The 9,860-nt window shown below is 51.9% G+C and overlaps 1 non-coding gene across 1 annotated transcript; it reads right to left on the minus strand.

The window, feature by feature from the left end:
- Window positions 1-4,108: 4,108 nt before the first annotated feature.
- TRNAG-UCC (transfer RNA glycine (anticodon UCC)) lies at window positions 4,109-4,180 on the minus strand. The gene has a single exon. It is a non-coding gene; the product is annotated as a tRNA-Gly (tRNA).
- Window positions 4,181-9,860: the final 5,680 nt, after the last annotated feature.

Genomic DNA, 9,860 nt, shown 5'->3' on the forward strand with positions numbered 1-9,860 from the left:
ACAAGCTTTCAAGCTACTCATAGACTCATTTGCTTTAAGGCCAGAAGATACCATCCTGTTTATCTAGTCTGACCTACACATCGCAGGCCACCGAACCTCACCCATCCACTCCTGAAATAGGCCCATAACCTCCGGCTGAGTTACTGAAGTCCTCAAGCCTTGATTTAAAGACTTCAAGTTATAGAGAATCCACCATTTACAGGAAGGAAGGAGGACAGTGTGTAATTGATTAAAATTTTTGTTATTTAGGAGAGTGGGATAATGTGATAAGTTTAGTAAATTTGAAGGCAGTCTCTAGTTTTACCTATATAATGTAAATGAAAAACAATGCTCTTTGGGAACCATTTCCAGACCATTTCCATCAAGCTGCTGGAACTCTGACCCCTCTGCACAACCATGAGGAGGGGATCAACTCTATCTCCACATCCCATCCCGGTGCTCAGGATGAAGGGAGATTAGGAAGTGAGCTATTGGCAGGGGTCAGCCAGGATGGGTAGGAAGCCATGAGCAGTATCTGCCCTGAGGATGCAACACCTGCTGGTGGCCAATCATGAACACAAAGAGCTCACAAGGTCTTGGTAGGGAATCCCAGCTGTGTCCTTCAGGCACAGACAGTATTTGAGTTGGTCCAATGATTCCTCCCCTGGGCAGGTTCCTCTCAGGATCTGTCTTTCCTTCGAGCACTGGAGATCTGAGACCCGCAGCTCTTCCCCTCCTTCCAGCTGGGACATGAGAGCAGGTCTGGGAACTGGAAACCCTGCTCAGATGAAAGAGAATAAGTGAGATCAGGTGAATTCATGGCACATTTCTCACAAAGAACACAACCTTTTTTTTAATCCCTGCTCATTTTAAAGCACTGAAATTCTGGAGCTAGCTCTCCAGGTGCTCAAAGGTGCCAGACACTCTGCTTATAAGGGGATTAATTCTCCATCTTTGTGCTGGTGCTCACACAGCCAGATACTCCTCATCAAAGGGGCTCCTAAAACCCAGAGAAAGTAACTCTGTATCACAAAAAGACAAGGGACAGTCACCTTGGAACTGATTTTTACCTACAGAGACCCCCAAATGTATTGAGACCGTCATAGGGGGAACTCAGGCTGGGGAGCTGGGCTCAGTATAGTAAGGAATAGGAAGAAGAGGGGTTATCACTGAGTGCAGTATGTCAGGGGTGTTAGGGATCAGGAAAGCACATTTTGAGAAGTTAGGGAATAGAAAGAGTCGGGTGTAATGGAAAAGAGCATAAAGATCCCCCAGTGCATGGGGAAGGTTATAGAATGATAAAACCACAGAAATGTGGGGCTGGAAGGGATTCCAAGAGGTCATTTAATCCAGCCCATGGACTGAGGCAGGAACAAGGAAACCTAGACCATCCCTGAGGGGTATTTGTCTAAACTGTTCTTAAAAACTTCCCGTGGTGGGGATTCCACAACCTCCCTTGGAATCCTATTCCAGAGCGTAAGTACTGTGATAGTCCCAATTTCCCCCCTAATATCGAACTTAACTCTCCCTTGCTGCACTTTAAAATACAGTACAGTCTTTGGTACCCATCCTTATAATGAATTTCTTCTTGACACCATTTCCCTAGCTTCCCTATGAGAATGGCATGAGGGCCTGTGCCAAAGGACGTACTAAAATTATGATGCAGCAAATCTGCTGCTTCCCTGTAATACCCTAGGCCAGTAACCCTGCCAAAGAAGGAAATTAGGCTGGTTTGGCAGGATTTGTTCCTGACAAATCCATGCTGACTATTCCTCATAATGCTCTTATCCTCCAGGTGCTGACCAACTGAGTGTTTAAGAATATGTTCCCGTATCTTTCCAACTCTCAAAGTAAGGCTGCCAGATCTACAATTTCACAGGTCCTCTTTGCTCCCCTTTTTAAAGACAGGTTCGGTATTTGTCCTTCACCAGTTCTCTGGGATCTCACCTGTCCTCCAGAAGTTCTCAAGGATAATTGCTAATGGGGCTGAGATTGCCTCAGTTAGTCCCTGAAGTACCTTGGACGAGCTTAGCGAATTAGATATTATAACTCAGAAGCAACAGACTAATTCCTCTGGAAAAGGGATGATTATCAAGGGAAGTGGAGGATTCTCCGTCTCCTGAAGTCTGCATTCGCCGTCACTCGGGGCACCGGGATCCCTGGCGAACCTGGGCCCTGGGCACCTACCAGCAGCTCCTGGCTTTGAGGCTGCTCCTCAGCTTTGGCGGCTTCTCTCTCTTTCCCCAGAGGGGCCCGATGCTCTTGGGGGGGCTCCTGGAAGAAGCGGGGGGGGGGTTACAAACCGCTGCAAACGGCCTCACAACGGCCAGATTTCAGGGCCCGTCCTGCCCTGCAGACGCCCGAGGAGAGTCCCTGGGACACACTGGGGCTTTCCCCCCCCCCAGGCCTCGTTCAGCCTCAGCCAGGAAGCTCTGAGGGGCTGGTGAAATGGGGAGCAGGTTTCCCAGAGAAAACACAGGGCCCCTGGGAGAGGTGACAGGGGTGCAGCCCAACCCCCCAAGCTCCCAATATTCCCTGTGCACCCCCAAACTCCCAGCTTTGCTCGCCCCCCACTGACACCCCCAAACTCCCAGCTCTGCCCCCGCCACTGACACCCCCAAATCTTCAGCTCTTCCCTCCCTGCAGACACCCCGCAAACCCCCAGCTTTACCCCCCACTGACACCCCCAAACTCCCAGCTCTGCTCCCACCACTGACATCCTCAAATCTTTAGCTCTTCCCTTCCTGCAGACACCCCGCAAACCCCCAGCTTTACCCCCCCACTGACACCCCAAAACTCCCAGCTCTAACACCACTCACTGACATCCCCAAACCCCCAGCTCTGCCCCCCCACTGACACCCCCAAACTCCCAGTTCTAACCAGCCCCTAACCCCCAGCACCCCCACGACTCCCAGCACCAGCCCTTCCCCCCACCCCACAGCCAGGCTCTGACCCTGAGATACCTCCCCCCGCAACTGCCCCCATCCCCTTGCTCCCGGGCCCAGCCGGGGCTCCGAGCCCTGCAGCCGAGCCGGGGTCCGGGCCCCTCCCCGCGTGTCTGCCCCACGCGTGTCCCCGCCCGCTCCGCGCTGCAGCGGGGCCAGGCCTGGCCCTGCCCTGCCCCACGCAGGGTGTTTGGGACACGCGGGGAAGCCAGCTCTGGGCTGGGAAAACCCCCCCTCCTCCCTGGAGGGAGATTTGGTCACGTTCCTGTGCCACGGGGCGTTCAGGGAGCGGGCCCCTCTTTCATTACAAATTAATCCCTGGGCTGTGTCAGCCCCTGCCCGTGTTAACAGGGCCCAGCCGCCTCTCTCCGCGTGTGCCCTGTGCCCTGGGATTGTTATCAGCTAGTTTCACCCGTATTCCTCCAAATCTAGAGCAAGGGACTGGAGCGTGAGAGCCGCCATACGTCTGCTCTGGGGCTCTCCGCCGTCGAGCGATTCCCTATAGTCTGCAGCATGAGGGTCTAATCTAGCAAGCGGGGTTCAAACATCAGTGGGATCTCAACAGCCCTGAGCTCTTCTCTCCGCCCTTTTTCTGATTAATGGTTATTCTTTTGAAGGGCTTGGCTTACCCACGACCTTCTGCTTGCATAATTGCATGGCCCTTTTGGGTTCATATTTCCCTTTATGCCCCTCTCCCTTTTGTTCACCTCCTTATTTTTGTAACCCGTGAGAATCTGCAGCCGCAAAAGCGGACAGAAAACGTTATATTTCCGCTTGCCCGAGCAGGATGCAAACCCCTCCGCCAGCAGGAATTAAAACACCGAAGAGAAGGAGATGCAGATGCATGTTCCCCCAGTTTCTGACTCTCTCATACTACACAAGGAAGACGCCTACCCCTCTCTATCCAGTCCTGCCCCTCGCATCCCCCCGCTGGGGCTGTAAGGACGTGCTAGCATGTGGGGCTTCGGGCTCGTCTCCCCTGGCCATTTACAGGGTCTCGCTCGGGGGTGTGGGAACCCCCCCAGTGCCGCAAGTTTCACCGCTGTAAAGAGCTAGTGTGGACAGGGCACCAGCGCCGGGAGCCACTTTGGCGTTGCCGGCGGAGACGAGCCCAGAAATTCTCTGCTTTAGCGCCCAGTGTGACTGACATTCAGCCAGTCCCAGAGAAGGACAAAACGCATCCCTGCATTGGCCGGGAATCGAACCCGGGTCAACTGCTTGGAAGGCAGCTATGCTCACCGCTATACCACCAATGCCTCTGGTGAAAAAGGGTTCTCCCAGGTGTCACATGTCCTAGCAAAATGACTCACGCCGGCAAATTTACTGAGCAGGATGGATGGACAGGCAGCCACCTGTCAGTTCTGAGCAGACAGGTTCCCACAGTGACTGAAAGACGGGGCGGGGGCCCCACGCCCATCCCTCGTCTGGGAGAAGGGACATGGGCATGGAGATAAATTCCCATCATGACAAATCTTACCTGAGAAGGAAGAAGCCAGCGCCTTTTAAAGCAAATGTTTGTGTTCGTTCCTGCTACCTCCAGAGGGGTGTGTTGCTGATTCCAGGCCTGGGGCTCTGCCGGGATCGGGGACGATGCAGGCTGTCACTGAGCTGAAGAAGAGAGATGATTTCTAACAGGGACGGCCACCTCATCTCCATGACACGTGTTCATCCATCACTTGCTAGCGGGGTGACCAGAGAGCAAGTGTGAAAACCTGGGACAGGGGGTGGGGGGTAATAGGAGCCTATATAAGAAAGGTTTCAGAGTAACAGCCGTGTTACTCTGTATTCGCAAAAAGAAAAGGAGGACTTGTGGCACCTTAGAGACTAACCAGTTTATTTGAGCATAAGCTTTCGTGAGCTACAGCTCACTTCATCGGATGCATAAAGTGGAAAGTGTAGAAGATCTTTTTATACATACAAAGCATGGAAAAATACCTCCCCCCATATCAGAAAAAGATCCTGAAATCAGGACTGTCCTGTAAAATCGGGCCATCCGGTCACCCTACTTTCTAGTGGGTGTGTGGTACATGGAGGCAGCCCACTGTCCTGGGGCTCTCCTGAGGAAATCAAGTTTCTGTGCAAAACTTTTCACCAAAAGGAGGGAAAGGAAATGGCCACACGATGGTGTCAGGACACCAGGAATGTAACAACAGGATTCCTCTTCGTGCATTAAGAAAAGGAGTACTTGTCGCACCTTAGAGACTAACCAAATAAATTGGTTAGTCTCTAAGGTGCCACAAGTCCTCCTTTTCTTTTTGCGAATACAGACTAACACGGCTGCTACTCTGAAACCTGTCTTCGTGCATTAACTCTGACAAGGGATTGATCGCCCCTCTCCAGGATTTGAACAGCTGGTTAGTTTCCCCCTTGGTGAATTACAAGTAGGGTGACCCAATCTCCCAATTTTATAGGGACAGTCCCGATTTGGGGGGCTTTTTCTTATATAGGCTCCTATCACCCCCCCCCCCCACACACACACACACCCTGTCCCAATTTTTCACACTTGCTGTCTGGTCACCCTAACTACAAGGCTGACACAATTTTACCGATGGTGACCCTAGGATTGAAGGATTGTGGTCTAAACCTGAGCCCTCTCTTATGAAAGGCTGGTGGCCCCAATCCAGTTCCAAATGCTCCTCTAGAAACGTGCCCGGGATCCCCGCACACCCCAGCGGGAGTGAAAGGAGAAAGCCCCACTCCAGCCCTTCGCTCCAGGCTGATATTTCTGGGCGTCCATGGGGCTGGGAGGAGGGACGTTAAGGTCTCTGGGGAGAACCCAAGTGTGGGGAGGGGTGGGAAGGTCTCTAGTCCAGGGGGATGGGCAGGGAAGCCCCCCTATGTTGTGGGGAAGGGGTCACCATTGGAGCCAGAGGAGGGGAGCCCCCCCGTGTGAAAGGAACCAGGAGTACGTCACTGAGGAACCTCCCCGTCTGGGGGGATGGGGAATGTCTGGGAGAGGAAGGGGGAATCATTGGGGCTGAGGGAGAAGAAGCGAAGGGGGCATTCCTTGGGGGTAGTCCCTCCCGTGGAGGGAAGGGGATGGCTCTGGGGCTAAGCTGAGGACTTCTGGTGTCCCGAGGACTCGTCCGAACTGCCCCAGCTCCTAGACAAGCCGGATACGGAGGAGCGGTTGGGATGACCTCTTGCAGTGTACCCAGGGGAGATGTAGGACAACCCCGAGATCCAGGTATACCCCGAGGGGAGGATAGGAAGTGGCCCAGGGACTGCTGGCACCCCACCCTGCTTGAGGGCCGGGGTCCCCGGATTATTCACCGCTCTGCCTTGCCTGAGGGTTGGAGCACTAGACTTTACTTGGTATCCTGCCCTGTCTGAGGGCCTGGGTTCCCAGACTCTACCTGGCTCTGCCCTGCCAGAGGGTTGGGCTTTAGCCTGCTTGGTGTGCCCCACTCTGCCTGAGGGTTTGGGGCCTTGGACCCCGCTGGAGGGATGGAGCCCTGAGACGGCTAACTTCCTCCTTTGTCTTAGACGGGTTATTCCAGGGGCGTGAAAGCTGGAAGAGTCGTGGCCTTCCTCGGAGATGGACAGCGAGGGAGGGCCCAACACGCCTACAGCGTGACCAACAGGACGTTATCTGGAGGAGCTGCCTCCTTGGTTGACCAGTTGAGTCCTGGTAGCACCGTCCAGGTCTGGTTGAGAAACCCTACCACGGCTGGAACTGAAAAAACTATCCCTTCGCTATGGCCGCGTTCAATTCCGCCATGCGTTCAAGTCCCCCGGATGGCCCTCTCCTCCTCCGTACGGGTGCAGGTCGCCCGCTGCTCGGTTTCCTCACAGGTTCAGCATAGCGGGAACAGAAGTTTGCCGCCCCCTCTGACAGGTAACAACAGGGAAAAGGGGCCGCGCGGGGGGTACGCTTTAACTTTCACAATTCCAAAATAGTTTGCGAGGAGGTCCAAATTTGTCATGAACTAGGGGAGCTTGCTGAGCTCCCATGGGCAAGATGTTTAAAGGGTCTATAAAACAAACGCCCAGGGCCTTAACTTCCACACACATTAGTTTACTACCCTGAGCGATCGGTTGTACGCACATTTTTTCCTTCCATAACTGTCTAACGACAAAGGACGCATCGTAACCTTTGGAATTGTGTGCTAGGAATGTGTAGTCCGAGAACTTTTTGCCAATAAAGGTCTTAACAAAGGGAAGAAAGACACTCGCCGCCCTTAAAGTCCCAGGAGTTTCCCGGCTTTAGGGACATAGCAAAAACGTAATTGGGCACATGCAACCCCGTCTCCTGCGTGCATTCAAAATCGTAAAAAATATACTTTTCTGGCGATTCCGGCTTTCTAAGGCTGTCCATAAAACACAGGCGGCTGTCGACATCACCGGTGATCAAACCCTGACACTGCTTACAACGCCTCCCTTTACACCGGTGCCCCTTGTCCATGTAGGGCTGACACTTGCCACACAAAGTTTTAGACGGGCATTCGACTTGTTTTTTCGATGCGCCGTCCACGTGTCTGTCTAAACACCCTTTGGAGCGACAGTACAGTCTACAGCGAGGACACCTCAGCTGCACGCCCACGCTGTCTGAGCGTGTTACGCCCACGCTGTCTGAGCGTGTTACGCCCACGCCGAGGCGGCAACGGGACCGGCCAGAGTGCCCGCGACTGTACGCCCCGTGGCAAAACTCCCCATAATTTTTCGCACCGAACAACTTTTTCACATCCAGAACCCCACAGTAATGCTCATCCTGCAACAGGATGAAAAAAGTCTTGGGGTACACTGGGCCCCCCGTTTAAAAAAACAACCCACCCGTTGTTGTCAACAAAAGCACCGTCTGTATGTTGCCTCCTAAATGCTGTTCACAGGCAAGAACCCAGCCACAAAACAAAGACCGGTACCGGTGTAAGTCAGGTCTACTCAACAGGGTCTCTTTTTATGGGTGATTTGACCACCGAGGACAGAATTTAAAACTCTACGGTCACCCCACGCCCATGTTTTTTACAACCCTCACAACGAGGCGCAACGTCCCATCAACATGCATCTCTCTATTACTCGACCAGCTTTCAGGTCTGATTGAAGAAATCTTCAGCAGACATGAGTAAGACAAGCTGAAATGTAGGTGACTTTAGCTTAGCTATTTTAGGCCTTGGAGACAAGAAATAACGACTTAAATCAGTGACAGAGAAATAACTCAATGCCCTAAGATTATGGGAAAAGAGGTACCAAGTGGTAATATTGCACAAAATTAACCAGAAGATTAATATTAGATCATAAAAATACCGTAAAGGCACATCCGTCTCCGACATGTGTCTTAAACCACACCAAGACAAACCAAACCAGCCAAACAGAGAAGACTTTGGTTTTACCCCACTGGCTAACCACAAGTCACACAAGCAATTCCCTTAGACACTCCAGTTTCCCAGTATTCCCAAAAGTGCCACTCGTCATGGGGATGATGGGTTACGAAAACCAATACCCCAGTAAAAGAAAAAAGGTTCCCTCGATCCCAAAGGACCAAGCCCCAGACCCAGGTCAATACACAAATCAGATCTTACCCACCAATCACGCTGTTGCCAATCCTTTAGAATCTAAAATCTAAAGGTTCATTCATAAAAGGAAAAAGATAGAGATGAGAGCCAGAATTGGTTACATGGACTCAATGACAGACAGTAATGGCCAAGTTCTCGGTTCAGGCTTGTAGCAGGGATGGAATAAACTGCAAGTTCAAATCAAGTCTCTGGAGAACATCCCCAGCTGGGATGGGTCTTTCAGTCCTTTGTTCAGAGCTTCAGTTTGTAGCAAAGTCCCTCCAGAGGTCAGAAGCAGGATTGAAGAAAAGAGGAAGGGGTTTCCAGGGCCTTTTATATTCTCTGCCTGTGGAAGGACCCCCTCTTTGTTCTTACTGTGGAAAATCACAGCAGCAAGATGGAGTCTGGAGTCACATGGGCAAGTCACAGGTCCATGCATGACTCAGTTTGCCGGCCGACACCATTGTTTACATGTTAGTTTGAACGTTCCCAGGAAAGCTCGGATGTGGATTGGCGTCTCCCAAAGTTCACTGTCAGTTAAGTGTTTCTTGATTGGGCACTTACTGAGAATAGTCCCTTCTCAAGCAGCTGGCCAAATGCTTCACTGCGGCTACTTGGAATCAAATACATTTGAGATACAAGTACAGAGCCCGTATTCATAACTTCAAATACACAAATGATACACACAGCTAGCATAATTATAACCTGCAAATCATAACCTCTTCAGGGACACTGCACACAACAACCTTTGTACAATATTTGCTGCAAATATATAACAGTGGTTGCAACAATAATCTATACGGTCACAGTTTATGTCAATAATGTCACACACACGGTTTTAGATCCATTAAAAATCCTCCTTCCAGTTCTGTGACTCCTTCACATCCGGACGTAACGATTCTGGATTTAGGATCAAAGAAATCAAACCATGATTCCCAAGCACTGAGAACTCAGAACACTGGGTTACGGGGAACTATGGGTGGCGAAGGTATAGGATGTGAAGAAGATAAACTCTACACAGCTTAGACAGAAGCTAACACAGTTGGGATGATGGGTGTGACGAAGTGGGAATGTTCTTAGTGTTTTCTCTGAACACTGTGGGTGCCTCAGTTTCCCCTAGGCATTTCTTAAGTATCTAGGTGGTGGGATCAGGGGGTGTGACTGTTGCAGAGCCCTAGAGGGCCAGTGTGAAGATGTCTGCGCAGAGAATGGCCGACACCCTGTCTCCTGGCGATTTATGGCCTGGGCCCTTCCCCCCTGCAAGGTGCCAACTGAAGGTGTTGGAGAACAAAGGGATCAGGTGGCCTCCTGGCCCGGGAAAGAGACAAAGGCCAGAGGAGGGGCTGGAGAGTTTCAGTTTACAGCTGGCTGGGGAAACGGAGGGAGGCCCAGAACAGGGGTCTGGGCTCCCTACCCCCCAAGATGCACCTGAGCGAGGGGTCCT

This window comes from Natator depressus, chromosome 28 (assembly GCF_965152275.1).
Source record: "Natator depressus isolate rNatDep1 chromosome 28, rNatDep2.hap1, whole genome shotgun sequence".
Taxonomy (NCBI): domain Eukaryota; kingdom Metazoa; phylum Chordata; order Testudines; family Cheloniidae; genus Natator; species Natator depressus.